The sequence below is a fragment of the Ambystoma mexicanum genome, chromosome 6p (genome assembly GCF_040938575.1).
Source record: "Ambystoma mexicanum isolate Mex_15411 chromosome 6p, UKY_AmexF1_1, whole genome shotgun sequence".
NCBI classification, from domain to species: domain Eukaryota; kingdom Metazoa; phylum Chordata; class Amphibia; order Caudata; family Ambystomatidae; genus Ambystoma; species Ambystoma mexicanum.
Window position 1 is genome coordinate 1,111,091,760 of NC_090935.1, and position 21,962 is coordinate 1,111,113,721.

The following is a 21,962-nucleotide window of genomic DNA, read 5'->3' on the forward strand; positions in this document are numbered from 1 at the left end:
GAAGGGACACAGTTCCATGAAGAGTTGGGAGGACCTACATCTGTGGAAAGCATCCGCCTCGGTCGTGCAGCATGCTGGCACAAGACTATCTCCCGCAGCTGGCTGCACAGGGATACTTCTGCAGTGGCCTGAGTCTCCTGAAGGGGCACAGTTCCATGAAGAGTTGGGAGGACCTGCACCTGTGCAAAGCATCCACCTCAGTCGTGCAGCATGCTGGCACAAGACTATCTCCCGCAGCTGGCTGCACAGGGATACTTTTGCAGTGGCCTGAGTCTCCTGAAGGGGCACAGTTCCAGGAAGAGTTAGGAGGACCTGCACCTGTGAAAGCATCCGCCTCAGTCGTGCAGCATGTTGGCACAAGACTATCTCCCGAAGCTGACTGCACAGGGATACTTCTGCAGTGGCCTGAGTCTCCTGAAAGGGGACAGTTCCATGAAGAGTTGGGTGGACCTGGACCTGTGGAAAGCACCCGCCTCAGTCGTGCAGCATGCTGGCACAAGACTATCTCCCGCAGCTGGCTGCACAGGGATACTTCTGCAGTGGTCGTAGTCTCCTGAAGGGGCACAGTTCCAGGAAGAGTTAGGAGGACCTGCACCTGTGAAAGCATCCGCCTCAGTCGTGCAGCATGCTGGCACAAGACTATCTCCCGCAGCTGACTGCACAGGGATACTTCTGCAGTGGCCTGAGTCTCCTGAAGGGGCACAGTTCTATGAAGAGTTGGGTGGACCTGGACCTGTGGAAAGCATCCGCCTCAGTCGTGCAGCATGCTGGCACAAGACTATCTCCCGCAGCTGGCTGCACAGGGATACTTCTGCAGTGGCCTGAGTCTCCTGAAGGGGCACAGTTCCATGAAGAGTTGGGAGGACTTGCACCTCTTGAAAGCATCCGACTCAGTCGTGCAGCATGCTGGCACAAGACTATCTCCCGATGCTGGCTGCACAGGGATACTTCTGCAGTGACCTGAGTCTCCTGAAGGGGCACAGTTCCATGAAGAGATGGGAGGACCTACATCTGTGGAAAGCATCCGCCTCAGTCGTGCAGCATGCTGGCACAGGACTATCTCCCGCAGCTGGCTGCACAGGGATACTTCTGCAGTGGCCTAAGTCTCCTGAAGGGGCACAGTTCCATGAAGAGTTGGGAGGACCTGCACCTGTGGAAAGCATCCGCCTCAGTCGTGCAGCATGCTGGCACAAGACTATCTCCCGCAGCTGGCTGCACAGGGATACTTCTGCAGTGGCCTGAGTCTCCTGAAGGGGCTCATTTCCATGAAGAGTTGGGAGGACCTGCACCTGTGGAAAGCATCCGCCTCAGTCGTGCAGCATGCTGGCACAAGACTATCTCCCGCAGCTGGCTGCACAGGGATACTTCTGCAGTGGCCTGAGTCTCCTGAAAGGGCACAGTTCCATGAAGAGTTGGGAGGACCTGCACCTGTGGAAAGCATCCGCCTCAGTCGTGCAGCATGCTGGCACAAGACTATCTCCCGCAGCTGGCTGCACAGGGATACTTCTGCAGTGGCCTGGGTCTCCTGAAGGGGCACAGTTCCATGAAGAGTTGGGAGGACCTGCACCTCTGGAAAGCATCCGCCTCAGTCGTGCAGCATGCTGGCACAAGATTATCTACCGCAGCTGGCTGCACAGGGATACTTCTGCAGTGGCCTGAGTCTCCTGAAAGGGCACAGTTCCATGAAGAGTTGGGTGGACCTGCACCTGTGGAAAGCATCCGCCTCAGTCGTGCAGCATGCATCCACAAGACTATCTCCCGCAGCTGGCTGCACAGGGATACTTCTGCAGTGGCCTGAGTCTCCTGAAGGGGCACAGTTCCATGAAGAGTTGGGAGGACCTGCACCTCTGGAAAGCATCCGCCTCAGTCGTGCAGCATGCTGGCACAAGACTATCTCCCGCAGCTGACTGAACAGGGATACTTCTGCAGTGGCCTGAGTCTCCTGAAGGGGCACAGTTCCATGAAGAGTTGGGTGGACCTGGACCTGTGGAAAGCATCCGCCTCAGTCGTGCAGCATGCTGGCACAAGACTATCCCCCGCAGCTGGCTGCACAGGGATACTTCTGCAGTGGCCTGAGTCTCCTGAAGGGGCACAGTTCCAGGAAGAGTTGGGAGGACCTGCACCTGTGAAAGCATCCGCCTCAGTCGTGCAGCATGCTGGCACAAGACTATCTCCCACAGCTGGCTAGACAGGGATACTTCTGCAGTGGCCTGAGTCTCCTGAAGGGACACAGTTCCATGAAGAGTTTGGAGTACTTGCACCTCTGGAAAGCATCCGACTCAGTCGTGTAGCATGCTGGCACAAGACTATCTCCCGATGCTGGCTGCACAGGGATACTTCTGCAGTGGCCTGAGTCTCCTGAAGGGGCACAGTTCCATGAAGAGTTGGGAGGACCTACATCTGTGGAAAGCATCCGCCTCGGTCGTGCAGCATGCTGGCACAAGACTATCTCCCGCAGCTGGCTGCACAGGGATACTTCTGCAGTGGCCTGAGTCTCCTGAAGGGGCACAGTTCCATGAAGAGTTGGGAGGACCTGCACCTGTGCAAAGCATCCACCTCAGTCGTGCAGCATGCTGGCACAAGACTATCTCCCGCAGCTGGCTGCACAGGGATACTTCTGCAGAGGCCTGAGTCTCCTGAAGGGGCACAGTTCCATGAAGAGTTGAGAGGACCTGCACCTGTGGAAAGCATCCACTTCAGTCGTGCAGCATGCTGCCACAAGACTATCTCCCGCAGCTGGCTGCACAGGGATACTTCTGCAGTGGTCGTAGTCTCCTGAAGGGGCACAGTTCCAGGAAGAGTTCGGAGGACCTGTACCTGTGAAAGCATCCGCCTCAGTCGTGCAGCATGCAGGCACAAGACTATCTCCCGCAGCTGACTGCACAGGGATACTTCTGCAGTGGCCTGAGTCTCCTGAAGGGGCACAGTTCCATGAAGAGTTGGGAGGACCTGCACCTGTGGAAAGCATCCGCCTCAGTCATGCAGCATGCTGGCAGAAGACTATCTCCCGCAGCTGGCTGCACAGGGATACTTCTGCAGTGGACTGAGTCTCCTGAAGGGGCACAGTTTCATGAAGAGTTGGGAGGACCTGCACCTGTGCAAAGCATCCACCTCAGTCGTGCAGCATGCTGGCACAAGACTATCTCCCGCAGCTGGCTGCACAGGGATAATTCTGCAGTGGCCTGAGTCTCCTGAAGGGGCACAGTTCCATGAAGAGTTGAGAGAACCAGCACCTGTGGAAAGCATCCGCCTCAGTCGTGCAGCATGCTGCCACAAGACTATCTCCCGCAGCTGGCTGCACAGGGATACTTCTGCAGTGGTCGTAGTCTCCTGAAGGGGCACAGTTCCAGGAAGAGTTAGGAGGACCTTCACCTGTGAAAGCATCCGCCTCAGTCGTGCAGCATGCTGGCACAAGACTATCTCCCGCAGCTGACTGCACAGGGATACTTCTGCAGTGGCCTGAGTCTCCTGAAGGGGCACAGTTCCATGAAGAGTTGGGTGGACCTGGACCTGTGGAAAGCATCTGCCTCAGTCGTGCAGCATGCTGGCACAAGACTATCTCCCGCAGCTGGCTGCACAGGGATACTTCTGCAGTGGCCTGAGTCTCCTGAAGGGGCAGAGTTCCAGGAAGAGTTGGGAGGACCTGCACCTGTGAAAGCATCCGCCTCAGTCGTGTAGCATGCTGGCACAAGACTATCTCCCACAGCTGGCTAGACAGGGATACTTCTGCAGTGGCCTGAGTCTCCTGAAGGGACACAGTTCCATGAAGAGTTGGGAGGACTTGCACCTCTGGAAAGCATCCGACTCAGTCGTGTAGCATGCTGGCACAAGACTATCTCCCGATGCTGGCTGCACAGGGATACTTCTGCAGTGGCCTGAGTCTCCTGAAGGGGCACAGTTCCATGAAGAGTTGGGAGGACCTACATCTGTGGAAAGCATCCGCCTCGGTCGTGCAGCATGCTGGCACAAGACTATCTCCCGCAGCTGGCTGCACAGGGATACTTCTGCAGTGGCCTGAGTCTCCTGAAGGGGCACAGTTCCATGAAGAGTTGGGAGGACCTGCACCTGTGGAAAGCATCTGCCTCAGTCGTGCAGCATGCTGGCACAAGACTATCTCCCGCAGCTGGCTGCACAGGGATACTTCTGCAGTGGCCTGAGTCTCCTGAAGGGGCAGATTTCCATGAAGAGTTGGGAGGACCTGCATCTGTGGAAATCATCCGCCTCAGTCGTGCAGCATGCTGCACAAGACTATCTCCCGCAGCTGGCTGCACAGGGATACTTCTTCAGTGGACTGAGTCTCCTGAAGGGACACAGTTCCATGAAGAGTTGGGAGGACCTGCACCTGTGGAAAGCATCCGCCTCAGTCGTGCAGCATGCTGGCACAAGACTATCTCCCGCAGCTGGCTGCACAGGGATACTTCTGCAGTGACCTGAGTCTCCTGAAGGGGCACAGTTCCATGAAGAGTTGGGACGACCTACATCTGTGGAAAGCATCCGCCTCAGTCGTGCAGCATGCTGGCACAAGACTATCTCCCGCAGCTGACTGCACAGGGATACTTCTGCAGTGGCCTGAGTCTCCTGAAGGGGCACAGTTCCATGAAGAGTTGGGTGGACCTGGACCTGTGGAAAGCATCCGCCTCAGTCGTGCAGCATGCTGGCACAAGACTATCTCCCGCAGCTGGCTGCACAGGGATACTTTTGCAGTGGCCTGAGTCTCCTGAAGGGGCACAGTTCCAGGAAGAGTTAGGAGGACCTGCATCTGTGAAAGCATCCGCCTCAGTCGTGCAGCATGTTGGCACAAGACTATCTCCCGAAGCTGACTGCACAGGGATACTTCTGCAGTGGCCTGAGTCTCCTGAAGGGGCACAGTTCCATGAAGAGTTGGGTGGACCTGGACCTGCGGAAAGCACCCGCCTCAGTCGTGCAGCATGCTGGCACAAGACTATCTCCCGCAGCTGGCTGCACAGGGATACTTCTGCAGTGGTCGTAGTCTCCTGAAGGGGCACAGTTCCAGGAAGAATTAGGAGGACCTGCACCTGTGAAAGCATCCGCCTCAGTCGTGCAGCATGCTGGCACAAGACTATCTCCCGCAGCTGACTGCACAGGGATACTTCTGCAGTGGCCTGAGTCTCCTGAAGGGGCACAGTTCTATGAAGAGTTGGGTGGACCTGGACCTGTGGAAAGCATCCGCCTCAGTCGTGCAGCATGCTGGCACAAGACTATCTCCCGCAGCTGGCTGCACAGGGATACTTCTGCAGTGGCCTGAGTCTCCTGAAGGGGCACAGTTCCATGAAGAGTTGGGAGGACTTGCACCTCTGGAAAGCATCCGACTCAGTCGTGCAGCATGCTGGCACAAGACTATCTCCCGATGCTGGCTGCACAGGGATACTTCTGCAGTGACCTGAGTCTCCTGAAGGGGCACAGTTCCATGAAGAGATGGGAGGACCTACATCTGTGGAAAGCATCCGCCTCAGTCGTGCAGCATGCTGGCACAAGACTATCTCCCGCAGCTGGCTGCACAGGGATACTTCTGCAGTGGCCTAAGTCTCCTGAAGGGGCACAGTTCCATGAAGAGTTGGGAGGACCTGCACCTGTGGAAAGCATCCGCCTCAGTCGTGCAGCATGCTGGCACAAGACTATCTCCCGCAGCTGGCTGCACAGGGATACTTCTGCAGTGGCCTGAGTCTCCTGAAGGGGCTCATTTCCATGAAGAGTTGGGAGGACCTGCACCTGTGGAAAGCATCCGCCTCAGTCGTGCAGCATGCTGGCACAAGACTATCTCCCGCAGTTGGCTGCACAGGGATACTTCTGCAGTGGCCTGAGTCTCCCTGAGTCTCCTGAAGAGGCACAGTTCCATGAAGAGTTGGGAGGACCTGCACATGTGGAAAGCATCCTCCTCAGTCGTGCAGAATGCTGGCACAAGACAATCTCCCGCATCTGGCTGCACAGGGATACTTCTGCAGTGGCCTGAGTCTCCTGAAGCGACACAGTTCCATGAAGAGTTGGGTGGACCTGAACCTGTGGAAAGCATCCTCCTCAGTCGTGCAGAATGCTGGCACAAGACAATCTCCCGCAGCTGGCTGCACAGGGATACTTCTGCAGTGGCCTGAGTCTCCTGAAGGGGCACAGTTCCATGAAGAGTTGGGAGGACCTGCACCTGTGGAAAGCATCCGCCTCAGTCGTGCAGCATGCTGGCAGAAGACTATCTCCCGCAGCTGGCTGCACAGGGATACTTCTGCAGTGGCCTGAGTCTCCTGAAGGGGCACAGTTCCATGAAGAGTTGGGAGGACCTCACCTGAGGAAAGCATCCGCCTCAGTCGTGCAGCATGCTTGCACAAGACTATCTCCCGCAGCTGGCTGCACTGGGATACTTCTGCAGTGGACTGAGTCTCCTGAAGGGGCACAGTTCCATGAAGAGTTGGGAGGACCTGCACCTGTGGAAAGCATCCGCCTCAGTCGTGCAGCATGCTGGCACAAGACTATCTCCCGCAGCTGGCTGCACAGGGATACTTCTGCAGTGGCCTGAGTCTCCTGAAGGGGCACAGTTCCATGAAGAGTTGGGAGGACCTGCACCTGTGGAAAGCATCCGTCTCAGTCGTGCAGCATGCTTGCACAAGACTATCTCCCACAGCTGGCTGCACAGGGATACTTCTGCAGTGGCCTGAGTCTCCTGAAGGGGCACAGTTCCATGAAGAGTTGGGTGGACCTGCACCTGTGGAAAGCATCCACCTCAGTCGTGCAGCATGCTGGCACAAGACTATCTCCCGCAGCTGGCTGCACAGGGATACTTCTGCAGTGGCCTGAGTCTCCTGAAGGGGCACAGTTCCATGAAGAGTTGGGAGGACCTGCACTTGTGGAAAGCATCCGCCTCAGTCGTGCAGCATGCTGCCACAAGACTATCTCCCGCAGCTGGCTGCACAGGGATACTTCTGCAGTGGTCGTAGTCTCCTGAAGGGGCACAGTTCCATGAAGAGTTGGGTGGACCTGGACCTGTGGAAAGCATCCGCCTCAGTCGTGCAGCATGCTGGCACAAGACTATCTCCCGCAGCTGGCTGCACAGGGATACTTCTGCAGTGGCCTGAGTCTCCTGAAGGGGCACAGTTCCAGGAAGAGTTGGGAGGACCTGCACCTGTGAAAGCATCCGCCTCAGTCGTGCAGCATGCTGGCACAAGACTATCTCCCGCAGCTGACTGCACAGTGATACTTCTGCAGTGGCCTGAGTCTCCTGAAGGGGCACAGTTCCATGAAGAGTTGAGTGGACCTGGACCTGTGGAAAGCATCCGCCTCAGTCATGCAGCGTGCTGCCACAAGACTGTCTCCCACAGCTGGCTAGACAGGGATACTTCTGCAGTGGCCTGAGTCTCCTGAAGGGGCACAGTTCCATGAAGAGTTGGGAGGACTTGCACCTCTGGAAAGCATCCGACTCAGTCGTGCAGCATGCTGGCACAAGACTATCTCCCGCCGCTGGCTGCACAGGGATACTTCTGCAGTGGCCTGAGTCTCCTAAAGGGGCACAGTTCCATGAAGTGTTGGGGGGACCTTCACCTATGGAAAGCATCCGCCTCAGTCGTGCAGCATGCTGGCACAAGACTATCTCCCGCAGCTGGCTGCACAGGGATACTTCTGCAGTGGCCTGAGTCTCCTGAAGGGACACAGTTCCATGAATAGTTGGGAGGACCTGCATCTGTGGAAATCATCCGCCTCAGTCGTGCAGCATGCTGCACAAGACTATCTCCCGCAGCTGGCTGCACAGGGATACTTCTGCAGTGGCCTGAGTCTCCTGAAGGGGCACAGTTCCATGAAGAGTTGGGAGGACTTGCACCTGTGGAAAGCATCTGCCTCAGTCATGCAGAATGCTGGCACAAGACTATCTCCCGCAGCTGGTTGCACAGGGATACTTCTGCAGTGGCCTGAGTCTCCTGAAGGGGCACAGTTCCATGAAGAGTTGGGAGGACCTGCACCTGTGGAAAGCATCCGCCTCAGTCGTGCAGCATACTGGCACAAGACTATGTCCCGCAGCTGGCTGCACAGGGATACTTCTGCAGTGGCCTGAGTCTCCTGAAGGGGCACAGTTCCATGAAGAGTTGGGAGGACCTGCACCTGTGGAAAGCATCCGCCTCAGTCGTGCAGCATGGTAGCACAAGACTATCTCCCGCAGCTGGCAGCACAGGGATACCTTTTCAGTGGCCTGAGTCTCCTGAAGGGGCACAGTTGCATGAAGAGTTGGGGGGACCTTCACCTATGGAAAGCATCTGCCTCAGTCGTGCAGCATGCTGGCACAAGACTATCTCCCGCAGCTGGCTGCACAGGGATACTTCTGCAGTGGCCTGAGTCTCCTGAAGGGACACAGTTCCATGAAGAGTTGGGAGGACCTCACCTGAGGAAAGCATCCGCCTCAGTCGTGCAGCATGCTTGCACAAGACTATCTCCCGCAGCTGGCTGCACTGGGATACTTCTGCAGTGGACTGAGTCTCCTGAAGGGGCACAGTTCCATGAAGAGTTGGGAGGACCTGCACCTGTGGAAAGCATCCGCCTCAGTCGTGCAGCATGCTGGCACAAGACTATCTCCCGCAGCTGGCTGCACAGGGATACTTCTGCAGTGGCCTGAGTCTCCTGAAGGGGCACAGTTCCATGAAGAGTTGGGAGGACCTGCACCTGTGGAAAGCATCCGTCTCAGTCGTGCAGCATGCTTGCACAAGACTATCTCCCACAGCTGGCTGCACAGGGATACTTCTGCAGTGGCCTGAGTCTCCTGAAGGGGCACAGTTCCATGAAGAGTTGGGTGGACCTGCACCTGTGGAAAGCATCCACCTCAGTCGTGCAGCATGCTGGCACAAGACTATCTCCCGCAGCTGGCTGCACAGGGATACTTCTGCAGTGGCCTGAGTCTCCTGAAGGGGCACAGTTCCATGAAGAGTTGGGAGGACCTGCACTTGTGGAAAGCATCCGCCTCAGTCGTGCAGCATGCTGCCACAAGACTATCTCCCGCAGCTGGCTGCACAGGGATACTTCTGCAGTGGTCGTAGTCTCCTGAAGGGGCACAGTTCCATGAAGAGTTGGGTGGACCTGGACCTGTGGAAAGCATCCGCCTCAGTCGTGCAGCATGCTGGCACAAGACTATCTCCCGCAGCTGGCTGCACAGGGATACTTCTGCAGTGGCCTGAGTCTCCTGAAGGGGCACAGTTCCAGGAAGAGTTGGGAGGACCTGCACCTGTGAAAGCATCCGCCTCAGTCGTGCAGCATGCTGGCACAAGACTATCTCCCGCAGCTGACTGCACAGTGATACTTCTGCAGTGGCCTGAGTCTCCTGAAGGGGCACAGTTCCATGAAGAGTTGAGTGGACCTGGACCTGTGGAAAGCATCCGCCTCAGTCATGCAGCGTGCTGCCACAAGACTGTCTCCCACAGCTGGCTAGACAGGGATACTTCTGCAGTGGCCTGAGTCTCCTGAAGGGGCACAGTTCCATGAAGAGTTGGGAGGACTTGCACCTCTGGAAAGCATCCGACTCAGTCGTGCAGCATGCTGGCACAAGACTATCTCCCGCCGCTGGCTGCACAGGGATACTTCTGCAGTGGCCTGAGTCTCCTAAAGGGGCACAGTTCCATGAAGTGTTGGGGGGACCTTCACCTATGGAAAGCATCCGCCTCAGTCGTGCAGCATGCTGGCACAAGACTATCTCCCGCAGCTGGCTGCACAGGGATACTTCTGCAGTGGCCTGAGTCTCCTGAAGGGACACAGTTCCATGAATAGTTGGGAGGACCTGCATCTGTGGAAATCATCCGCCTCAGTCGTGCAGCATGCTGCACAAGACTATCTCCCGCAGCTGGCTGCACAGGGATACTTCTGCAGTGGCCTGAGTCTCCTGAAGGGGCACAGTTCCATGAAGAGTTGGGAGGACTTGCACCTGTGGAAAGCATCTGCCTCAGTCATGCAGAATGCTGGCACAAGACTATCTCCCGCAGCTGGTTGCACAGGGATACTTCTGCAGTGGCCTGAGTCTCCTGAAGGGGCACAGTTCCATGAAGAGTTGGGAGGACCTGCACCTGTGGAAAGCATCCGCCTCAGTCGTGCAGCATACTGGCACAAGACTATGTCCCGCAGCTGGCTGCACAGGGATACTTCTGCAGTGGCCTGAGTCTCCTGAAGGGGCACAGTTCCATGAAGAGTTGGGAGGACCTGCACCTGTGGAAAGCATCCGCCTCAGTCGTGCAGCATGGTAGCACAAGACTATCTCCCGCAGCTGGCAGCACAGGGATACCTTTTCAGTGGCCTGAGTCTCCTGAAGGGGCACAGTTGCATGAAGAGTTGGGGGGACCTTCACCTATGGAAAGCATCTGCCTCAGTCGTGCAGCATGCTGGCACAAGACTATCTCCCGCAGCTGGCTGCACAGGGATACTTCTGCAGTGGCCTGAGTCTCCTGAAGGGACACAGTTCCATGAATAGTTGGGAGGACCTGCATCTGTGGAAATCATCCGCCTCAGTCGTGCAGCATGCTGCACAAGACTATCTCCCGCAGGTGGCTGCACAGGGATACTTCTGCAGTGGCCTGAGTCTCCTGAAGGGGCACAGTTCCATGAAGAGTTGGGAGGACCTGCACCTGTGGAAAGCATCCGCCTCAGTCGTGCAGAATGCTGGCACACGACAGTCTCCCGCAGCTGGCTGCACAGGGATACTTCTGCAGTGGCCTGAGTCTCCTGAAGGGGCACAGTTCCATGAAGAGTTGGGTGGACCTGAACCTGTGGAAAGCATCCGCTTAAGTCATGCAGCATGCTGCCACAAGACTGTCTCCCGCAGCTCAGGCAGTGGCCTGTGGAAAGCATCCGCCTCAGTCGTGCAGAATGCTGGCACACGACAGTCTCCCGCAGCTGGCTGCACAGGGATACTTCTGCAGTGGCCTGAGTCTCCTGAAGGGGCACAGTTCCATGAAGAGTTGGGAGGACTTGCACCTGTGGAAAGCATCTGCCTCAGTCGTGCAGAATGCTGGCACAAGACTATCTCCCGCAGCTGGCTGCACAGGGATACTTCTGCAGTGGCCTGAGTCTCCTGAAGGGGCACAGTTCCATGAAGAGTTGGGAGGACTTGCACCTGTGGAAAGCATCTGCCTCAGTCGTGCAGCATGGTAGCACAAGACTATCTCCCGCAGCTGGCTGCACAGGGATACCTTTTCAGTGGCCTGAGTCTCCTGAAGGGGCACAGTTGCATGAAGAGTTGGGGGGACCTTCACCTATGGAAAGCATCTGCCTCAGTTGTGCAGCATGCTGGCACAAGACTATCTCCCGCAGCTGGCTGCACAGGGATACTTCTGCAGTGGCCTGAGTCTCCTGAAGGGACACAGTTCCATGAATAGTTGGGAGGACCTGCATCTGTGGAAATCATCCGCCTCAGTCGTGCAGCATGCTGCACAAGACTATCTCCCGCAGCTGGCTGCACAGGGATACTTCTGCAGTGGCCTGAGTCTCCTGAAGGGGCACAGTTCCATGAAGAGTTGGGAGGACTTGCACCTGTGGAAAGCATCTGCCTCAGTCGTGCAGAATGCTGGCACAAGACTATCTCCCGCTGTTGGCTGCACAGGGATACTTCTGCAGTGGCCTGAGTCTCCCTGAGTCTCCTGAAGGGGCACAGTTCCATGAAGAATTGGGAGGACCTGCACCTGTGGAAAGCATCCGCCTCAGTCGTGCAGAATGCTGGCACACGACAGTCTCCCGCAGCTGGCTGCACAGGGATACTTCTGCAGTGGCCTGAGTCTCCTGAAGGGGCACAGTTCCATGAAGAGTTGGGTGGACCTGAACCTGTGGAAAGCATCCGCTTAAGTCATGCAGCATGCTGCCACAAGACTGTCTCCCGCAGCTCAGGCAGTGGCCTGTGGAAAGCATCCGCCTCAGTCGTGCAGAATGCTGGCACACGACAGTCTCCCGCAGCTGGCTGCACAGGGATACTTCTGCAGTGGCCTGAGTCTCCTGAAGGGGCACAGTTCCATGAAGAGTTGGCTGGACCTGAACCTGTGGAAAGCATCCGCTTAAGTCATGCAGCATGCTGGCACAAGACTGTCTCCCGCAGCTGGCTGCACAGGGATACTTCTGCAGTGGCCTGAGTCTCCTGAAGGGGCACAGTTCCATGAAGAGTTGGGAGGACCAGCACCTGACTATCTCCCGCAGCTGGCTGCACAGTGATACCTTTGCAGTGGCCTGAGTCTCCTGAAGGGGCACAGTTGCATGAAGAGTTGGGAGGACTTGCACCTGTGGAAAGCATCCGCCTCAGTCGTGCAGCATGCTGGCAGAAGACTATCTCCCGCAGCTGGCTGCACAGGGATACTTCTGCAGTGGCCTGAGTCTCCTGAAGGGGCACAGTTCCATGAAGAGTTGGGTGGACCTGAACCTGTGGAAAGCATCCGCTTAAGTCATGCAGCATGCTGCCACAAGACTGTCTCCCGCTGTTGGCTGCACAGGGATCCTTCTGCAGTGGCCTGAGTCTCCCTGAGTCTCCTGAAGGGGCACAGTTCCATGAAGAGTTGGGAGGACCTGCACCTGTGGAAAGCATCCGCCTCAGTCGTGCAGAATGCTGGCACACGACAGTCTCCCGCAGCTGGCTGCACAGGGATACTTCTGCAGTGGCCTGAGTCTCCTGAAGGGGCACAGTTCCATGAAGAGTTGGGTGGACCTGAACCTGTGGAAAGCATCCGCTTAAGTCATGCAGCATGTTGCCACAAGACTGTCTCCCGCAGCTGGCTGCACAGGGATACTTCTGCAGTGGCCTGAGTCTCCTGAAGGGGCACAGTTCCATGAAGTTCCATGAAGAGTTGGGAGGTCTTGCACCTGTGGAAAGCATGTGCCTCAGTCGTGCAGAATGCTGGCACAAGACTATCTCCCGCAGCTGGCTGCACAGGGATACTTCTGCAGTGGCCTGAGTCTCCTGAAGGGGCACAGTTCCATGAAGAGTTGGGAGGACCTGCACCTGTGGAAAGCATCCGCCTCAGTCGTGCAGCATACTGGCACAAGACTATGTCCCGCAGCTGGCTGCACAGGGATACTTCTGCAGTGGCCTGAGTCTCCTGAAGGGGCACAGTTCCATGAAGAGTTGGGAGGACCTGCACCTGTGGAAAGCATCCACCTCAGTCGTGCAGCATGGTAGCACAAGACTATCTCCCGCAGCTGGCTGCACAGGGATACCTTTGCAGTGGCCTGAGTCTCCTGAAGGGGCACAGTTGCATGAAGAGTTGGGGGGACCTTCACCTATGGAAAGCATCTGCCTCAGTCGTGCAGCATGCTGGCACAAGACTATCTCCCGCAGCTGGCTGCACAGGGATACTTCTGCAGTGGCCTGAGTCTCCTGAAGGGACACAGTTCCATGAATAGTTGGGAGGACCTGCATCTGTGGAAATCATCCGCCTCAGTCGTGCAGCATGCTGCACAAGACTATCTCCCGCAGCTGGCTGCACAGGGATACTTCTGCAGTGGCCTGAGTCTCCTGAAGGGGCACAGTTCCATGAAGAGTTGGGAGGACTTGCACCTGTGGAAAGCATCTGCCTCAGTCGTGCAGAATGCTGGCACAAGACTATCTCCCGCTGTTGGCTGCACAGGGATACTTCTGCAGTGGCCTGAGTCTCCTGAAGGGACACAGTTCCATGAATAGTTGGGAGGACCTGCATCTGTGGAAATCATCCGCCTCAGTCGTGCAGCATGCTGCACAAGACTATCTCCCGCAGGTGGCTGCACAGGGATACTTCTGCAGTGGCCTGAGTCTCCTGAAGGGGCACAGTTCCATGAAGAGTTGGGAGGACCTGCACCTGTGGAAAGCATCCGCCTCAGTCGTGCAGAATGCTGGCACACGACAGTCTCCCGCAGCTGGCTGCACAGGGATACTTCTGCAGTGGCCTGAGTCTCCTGAAGGGGCACAGTTCCATGAAGAGTTGGGTGGACCTGAACCTGTGGAAAGCATCCGCTTAAGTCATGCAGCATGCTGCCACAAGACTGTCTCCCGCAGCTCAGGCAGTGGCCTGTGGAAAGCATCCGCCTCAGTCGTGCAGAATGCTGGCACACGACAGTCTCCCGCAGCTGGCTGCACAGGGATACTTCTGCAGTGGCCTGAGTCTCCTGAAGGGGCACAGTTCCATGAAGAGTTGGGAGGACTTGCACCTGTGGAAAGCATCTGCCTCAGTCGTGCAGAATGCTGGCACAAGACTATCTCCCGCAGCTGGCTGCACAGGGATACTTCTGCAGTGGCCTGAGTCTCCTGAAGGGGCACAGTTCCATGAAGAGTTGGGAGGACTTGCACCTGTGGAAAGCATCTGCCTCAGTCGTGCAGCATGGTAGCACAAGACTATCTCCCGCAGCTGGCTGCACAGGGATACCTTTTCAGTGGCCTGAGTCTCCTGAAGGGGCACAGTTGCATGAAGAGTTGGGGGGACCTTCACCTATGGAAAGCATCTGCCTCAGTTGTGCAGCATGCTGGCACAAGACTATCTCCCGCAGCTGGCTGCACAGGGATACTTCTGCAGTGGCCTGAGTCTCCTGAAGGGACACAGTTCCATGAATAGTTGGGAGGACCTGCATCTGTGGAAATCATCCGCCTCAGTCGTGCAGCATGCTGCACAAGACTATCTCCCGCAGCTGGCTGCACAGGGATACTTCTGCAGTGGCCTGAGTCTCCTGAAGGGGCACAGTTCCATGAAGAGTTGGGAGGACTTGCACCTGTGGAAAGCATCTGCCTCAGTCGTGCAGAATGCTGGCACAAGACTATCTCCCGCTGTTGGCTGCACAGGGATACTTCTGCAGTGGCCTGAGTCTCCCTGAGTCTCCTGAAGGGGCACAGTTCCATGAAGAATTGGGAGGACCTGCACCTGTGGAAAGCATCCGCCTCAGTCGTGCAGAATGCTGGCACACGACAGTCTCCCGCAGCTGGCTGCACAGGGATACTTCTGCAGTGGCCTGAGTCTCCTGAAGGGGCACAGTTCCATGAAGAGTTGGGTGGACCTGAACCTGTGGAAAGCATCCGCTTAAGTCATGCAGCATGCTGCCACAAGACTGTCTCCCGCAGCTCAGGCAGTGGCCTGTGGAAAGCATCCGCCTCAGTCGTGCAGAATGCTGGCACACGACAGTCTCCCGCAGCTGGCTGCACAGGGATACTTCTGCAGTGGCCTGAGTCTCCTGAAGGGGCACAGTTCCATGAAGAGTTGGCTGGACCTGAACCTGTGGAAAGCATCCGCTTAAGTCATGCAGCATGCTGGCACAAGACTGTCTCCCGCAGCTGGCTGCACAGGGATACTTCTGCAGTGGCCTGAGTCTCCTGAAGGGGCACAGTTCCATGAAGAGTTGGGAGGACCAGCACCTGACTATCTCCCGCAGCTGGCTGCACAGTGATACCTTTGCAGTGGCCTGAGTCTCCTGAAGGGGCACAGTTGCATGAAGAGTTGGGAGGACTTGCACCTGTGGAAAGCATCCGCCTCAGTCGTGCAGCATGCTGGCACACGACAGTCTCCCGCAGCTGGCTGCACAGGGATACTTCTGCAGTGGCCTGAGTCTCCTGAAGGGGCACAGTTCCATGAAGAGTTGGGTGGACCTGAACCTGTGGAAAGCATCCGCTTAAGTCATGCAGCATGCTGCCACAAGACTGTCTCCCGCTGTTGGCTGCACAGGGATCCTTCTGCAGTGGCCTGAGTCTCCCTGAGTCTCCTGAAGGGGCACAGTTCCATGAAGAGTTGGCAGGACCTGCACCTGTGGAAAGCATCCGCCTCAGTCGTGCAGAATGCTGGCACACGACAGTCTCCCGCAGCTGGCTGCACAGGGATACTTCTGCAGTGGCCTGAGTCTCCTGAAGGGGCACAGTTCCATGAAGAGTTGGGTGGACCTGAACCTGTGGAAAGCATCCGCTTAAGTCATGCAGCATGTTGCCACAAGACTGTCTCCCGCAGCTGGCTGCACAGGGATACTTCTGCAGTGGCCTGAGTCTCCTGAAGGGGCACAGTTCCATGAAGTTCCATGAAGAGTTGGGAGGTCTTGCACCTGTGGAAAGCATGTGCCTCAGTCGTGCAGAATGCTGGCACAAGACTATCTCCCGCAGCTGGCTGCACAGGGATACTTCTGCAGTGGCCTGAGTCTCCTGAAGGGGCACAGTTCCATGAAGAGTTGGGAGGACCTGCACCTGTGGAAAGCATCCGCCTCAGTCGTGCAGCATACTGGCACAAGACTATGTCCCGCAGCTGGCTGCACAGGGATACTTCTGCAGTGGCCTGAGTCTCCTGAAGGGGCACAGTTCCATGAAGAGTTGGGAGGACCTGCACCTGTGGAAAGCATCCACCTCAGTCGTGCAGCACGGTAGCACAAGACTATCTCCCGCAGCTGGCTGCACAGGGATACCTTTGCAGTGGCCTGAGTCTCCTGAAGGGGCACAGTTGCATGAAGAGTTGGGGGGACCTTCACCTATGGAAAGCATCTGCCTCAGTCGTGCAGCATGCTGGCACAAGACTATCTCCCGCAGCTGGGTGCACAGGGATACTTCTGCAGTGGCCTGAGTCTCCTGAAGGGACACAGTTCCATGAATAGTTGGGAGGACCTGCATCTGTGGAAATCATCCGCCTCAGTCGTGCAGCATGCTGCACAAGACTATCTCCCGCAGCTGGCTGCACAGGGATACTTCTGCAGTGGCCTGAGTCTCCTGAAGGGGCACAGTTCCATGAAGAGTTGGGAGGACTTGCACCTGTGGAAAGCATCTGCCTCAGTCGTGCAGAATGCTGGCACAAGACTATCTCCCGCTGTTGGCTGCACAGGGATACTTCTGCAGTGGCCTGAGTCTCCCTGAGTCTCCTGAAGGGGCACAGTTCCATGAAGAGTTGGGAGGACCTGCACCTGTGGAAAGCATCCGCCTCAGTCGTGCAGAATGCTGGCACACGACAGTCTCCCGCAGCTGGCTGCACAGGGATACTTCTGCAGTGGCCTGAGTCTCCTGAAGGGGCACAGTTCCATGAAGAGTTGGGTGGACCTGAACCTGTGGAAAGCATCCGCTTAAGTCATGCAGCATGCTGCCACAAGACTGTCTCCCGCAGCTCAGGCAGTGGCCTGTGGAAAGCATCCGCCTCAGTCGTGCAGAATGCTGGCACACGACAGTCTCCCGCAGCTGGCTGCACAGGGATACTTCTGCAGTGGCCTGAGTCTCCTGAAGGGGCACAGTTCCATGAAGAGTTGGCTGGACCTGAACCTGTGGAAAGCATCCGCTTAAGTCATGCAGCATGCTGGCACAAGACTGTCTCCCGCAGCTGGCTGCACAGGGATACTTCTGCAGTGGCCTGAGTCTCCTGAAGGGGCACAGTTCCATGAAGAGTTGGGAGGACCAGCACCTGACTATCTCCCGCAGCTGGCTGCACAGTGATACCTTTGCAGTGGCCTGAGTCTCCTGAAGGGGCACAGTTGCATGAAGAGTTGGGAGGACTTGCACCTGTGGAAAGCATCCGCCTCAGTCGTGCAGCATGCTGGCACACGACAGTCTCCCGCAGCTGGCTGCACAGGGATACTTCTGCAGTGGCCTGAGTCTCCTGAAGGGGCACAGTTCCATGAAGAGTTGGGTGGACCTGAACCTGTGGAAAGCATCCGCTTAAGTCATGCAGCATGCTGCCACAAGACTGTCTCCCGCTGTTGGCTGCACAGGGATCCTTCTGCAGTGGCCTGAGTCTCCCTGAGTCTCCTGTAGGGGCACAGTTCCATGAAGAGTTGGGAGGACCTGCACCTGTGGAAAGCATCCGCCTCAGTCGTGCAGAATGCTGGCACACGACAGTCTCCCGCAGCTGGCTGCACAGGGATACTTCTGCAGTGGCCTGAGTCTCCTGAAGGGGCACAGTTCCATGAAGAGTTGGGTGGACCTGAACCTGTGGAAAGCATCCGCTTAAGTCATGCAGCATGCTGCCACAAGACTGTCTCCCGCAGCTGGCTGCACAGGGATACTTCTGCAGTGGCCTGAGTCTCCTGAAGGGGCACCACAAGACTGTCTCCCACAGCTGGCTGCACAGGGATACTTCTGCAGTGGCCTGAGTCTCCTGAAGGGGCACAGTTCCATGAAGTTCCATGAAGAGTTGGGAGGTCTTGCACCTGTGGAAAGCATGTGCCTCAGTCGTGCAGAATGCTGGCACAAGACTATCTCCCGCAGCTGGCTGCACAGGGATACTTCTGCAGTGGCCTGAGTCTCCTGAAGGGGCACAGTTCCATGAAGAGTTGGGAGGACCTGCACCTGTGGAAAGCATCCGCCTCAGTCGTGCAGCATACTGGCACAAGACTATGTCCCGCAGCTGGCTGCACAGGGATACTTCTGCAGTGGCCTGAGTCTCCTGAAGGGGCACAGTTCCATGAAGAGTTGGGAGGACCTGCACCTGTGGAAAGCATCCACCTCAGTCGTGCAGCACGGTAGCACAAGACTATCTCCCGCAGCTGGCTGCACAGGGATACCTTTGCAGTGGCCTGAGTCTCCTGAAGGGGCACAGTTGCATGAAGAGTTGGGGGGACCTTCACCTATGGAAAGCATCTGCCTCAGTCGTGCAGCATGCTGGCACAAGACTATCTCCCGCAGCTGGGTGCACAGGGATACTTCTGCAGTGGCCTGAGTCTCCTGAAGGGACACAGTTCCATGAATAGTTGGGAGGACCTGCATCTGTGGAAATCATCCGCCTCAGTCGTGCAGCATGCTGCACAAGACTATCTCCCGCAGCTGGCTGCACAGGGATACTTCTGCAGTGGCCTGAGTCTCCTGAAGGGGCACAGTTCCATGAAGAGTTGGGAGGACTTGCACCTGTGGAAAGCATCTGCCTCAGTCGTGCAGAATGCTGGCACAAGACTATCTCCCGCTGTTGGCTGCACAGGGATACTTCTGCAGTGGCCTGAGTCTCCCTGAGTCTCCTGAAGGGGCACAGTTCCATGAAGAGTTGGGAGGACCTGCACCTGTGGAAAGCATCCGCCTCAGTCGTGCAGAATGCTGGCACACGACAGTCTCCCGCAGCTGGCTGCACAGGGATACTTCTGCAGTGGCCTGAGTCTCCTGAAGGGGCACAGTTCCATGAAGAGTTGGGTGGACCTGAACCTGTGGAAAGCATCCGCTTAAGTCATGCAGCATGCTGCCACAAGACTGTCTCCCGCAGCTCAGGCAGTGGCCTGTGGAAAGCATCCGCCTCAGTCGTGCAGAATGCTGGCACACGACAGTCTCCCGCAGCTGGCTGCACAGGGATACTTCTGCAGTGGCCTGAGTCTCCTGAAGGGGCACAGTTCCATGAAGAGTTGGCTGGACCTGAACCTGTGGAAAGCATCCGCTTAAGTCATGCAGCATGCTGGCACAAGACTGTCTCCCGCAGCTGGCTGCACAGGGATACTTCTGCAGTGGCCTGAGTCTCCTGAAGGGGCACAGTTCCATGAAGAGTTGGGAGGACCAGCACCTGACTATCTCCCGCAGCTGGCTGCACAGTGATACCTTTGCAGTGGCCTGAGTCTCCTGAAGGGGCACAGTTGCATGAAGAGTTGGGAGGACTTGCACCTGTGGAAAGCATCCGCCTCAGTCGTGCAGCATGCTGGCACACGACAGTCTCCCGCAGCTGGCTGCACAGGGATACTTCTGCAGTGGCCTGAGTCTCCTGAAGGGGCACAGTTCCATGAAGAGTTGGGTGGACCTGAACCTGTGGAAAGCATCCGCTTAAGTCATGCAGCATGCTGCCACAAGACTGTCTCCCGCTGTTGGCTGCACAGGGATCCTTCTGCAGTGGCCTGAGTCTCCCTGAGTCTCCTGTAGGGGCACAGTTCCATGAAGAGTTGGGAGGACCTGCACCTGTGGAAAGCATCCGCCTCAGTCGTGCAGAATGCTGGCACACGACAGTCTCCCGCAGCTGGCTGCACAGGGATACTTCTGCAGTGGCCTGAGTCTCCTGAAGGGGCACAGTTCCATGAAGAGTTGGGTGGACCTGAACCTGTGGAAAGCATCCGCTTAAGTCATGCAGCATGCTGCCACAAGACTGTCTCCCGCAGCTGGCTGCATAGGGATACTTCTGCAGTGGCCTGAGTCTCCTGAAGGGGCACCACAAGACTGTCTCCCGCAGCTGGCTGCACAGGGATACTTCTGCAGTGGCCTGAGTTTCCTGAAGGGGCACAGTTCCATGAAGTTCCATGAAGAGTTGGGAGGTCTTGCACCTGTGGAAAGCATGTGCCTCAGTCGTGCAGAATGCTGGCACAAGACTATCTCCCGCAGCTGGCTGCACAGGGATACTTCTGCAGTGGCCTGAGTCTCCTGAAGGGGCACAGTTCCATGAAGAGTTGGGAGGACCTGCACCTGTGGAAAGCATCCGCCTCAGTCGTGCAGCATGGTAGCACAAGACTATCTCCCGCAGCTGGCTGCACAGGGATACCTTTGCAGTGGCCTGAGTCTCCTGAAGGGGCACAGTTGCATGAAGAGTTGGGGGGACCTTCACCTATGGAAAGCATCTGCCTCAGTCGTGCAGCATGCTGGCACAAGACTATCTCCCGCAGATGGCTGCACAGGGATACTTCTGCAGTGGCCTGAGTCTCCTGAAGGGACACAGTTCCATGAATAGTTGGGAGGACCTGCATCTGTGGAAATCATCCACCTCAGTCGTGCAGCATGCTGCACAAGACTATCTCCCGCAGCTGGCTGCACAGGGATACTTCTGCAGTGGCCTGAGTCTCCTGAAGGGGCACAGTTCCATGAAGAGTTGGGAGGACTTGCACCTGTGGAAAGCATCTGCCTCAGTCGTGCAGAATGCTGGCACAAGACTATCTCCCGCAGCTGGCTGCACAGGGATACTTCTGCAGTGGCCTGTGTCTCCTGAAGGGGCACAGTTCCATGAAGAGTTGGGAGGACCTGCACCTGTGGAAAGCATCCGCCTCAGTCATGGCGCATGCTGGCACAAGACTATCTCCCGCAGCTGGCTGCACAGGGATACTTCTGCAGTGGCCTGAGTCTCCTGAAGGGGCAAAGTTCCATGAAGAGCTGGGAGGACCTGCACCTGTGGAAAGTATCCGCCTCAGTCGTGCAGCATGCTGGCACAAGACTATGTCCCGCAGCTGGCTGCACAGGGATACTTCTGCAGTGGCCTGAGTGTCCTGAAGGGGCACAGTTCCATGAAGAGTTGGGAGGACCTGCATCTGTGGAAATCATCCGCCTCAGTCGTGCAGCATGCTGGCACAAGACTATCTCCCGCAGCTGGCTGCACAGGGATACCTTTGCAGTGGCCTGAGTCTCCTGAAGGGGCACAGTTGCATGAAGAGTTGGGAGGACTTGCACCTGTGGAAAGCATCCGCCTCAGTCGTGCAGCATGCTGGCACAAGACTATCTCCCGCTGTTGGCTGCACAGGGATACTTCTGCAGTGGCCTGAGTCTCCCTGAGTCTCCTGAAGGGGCACAGTTCCATGAAGAGTTGGGAGGACCTGCACCTGTAGAAAGCATCTGCCTCAGTCGTGCAGAATGCTGGCACACGACAGTCTCCCGCAGCTGGCTGCACAGGGATACTTCTGCAGTGGCCTGAGTCTCCTGAAGGGGCACAGTTCCATGAAGAGTTGGGTGGACCTGAACCTGTGGAAAGCATCCGCTTAAGTCATGCAGCATGCTGCCACAAGACTGTCTCCCGCAGCTGGCTGCACAGGGATACTTCTGCAGTGGCCTGAGTCTCCTGAAGGGACACAGTTCCATGAATAGTTGGGAGGACCTGCATCTGTGGAAATCATCCGCCTCAGTCGTGCAGCATGCTGCACAAGACTATCTCACGCAGCTGGCTGCACAGGGATACTTCTTCAGTGGACTGAGTCTCCTGAAGGGGCACAGTTCCATGAAGTGTTGGGAGGACCTGCACCTGTGCAAAGCATCCACCTCAGTCGTGCAGCATGCTGGCACAAGACTATCTCCCGCAGCTGGCTGCACAGGGATACTTCTGCAGTGGCCTGAGTCTCCTGAAGGGACACAGTTCCATGAATAGTTGGGAGGACCT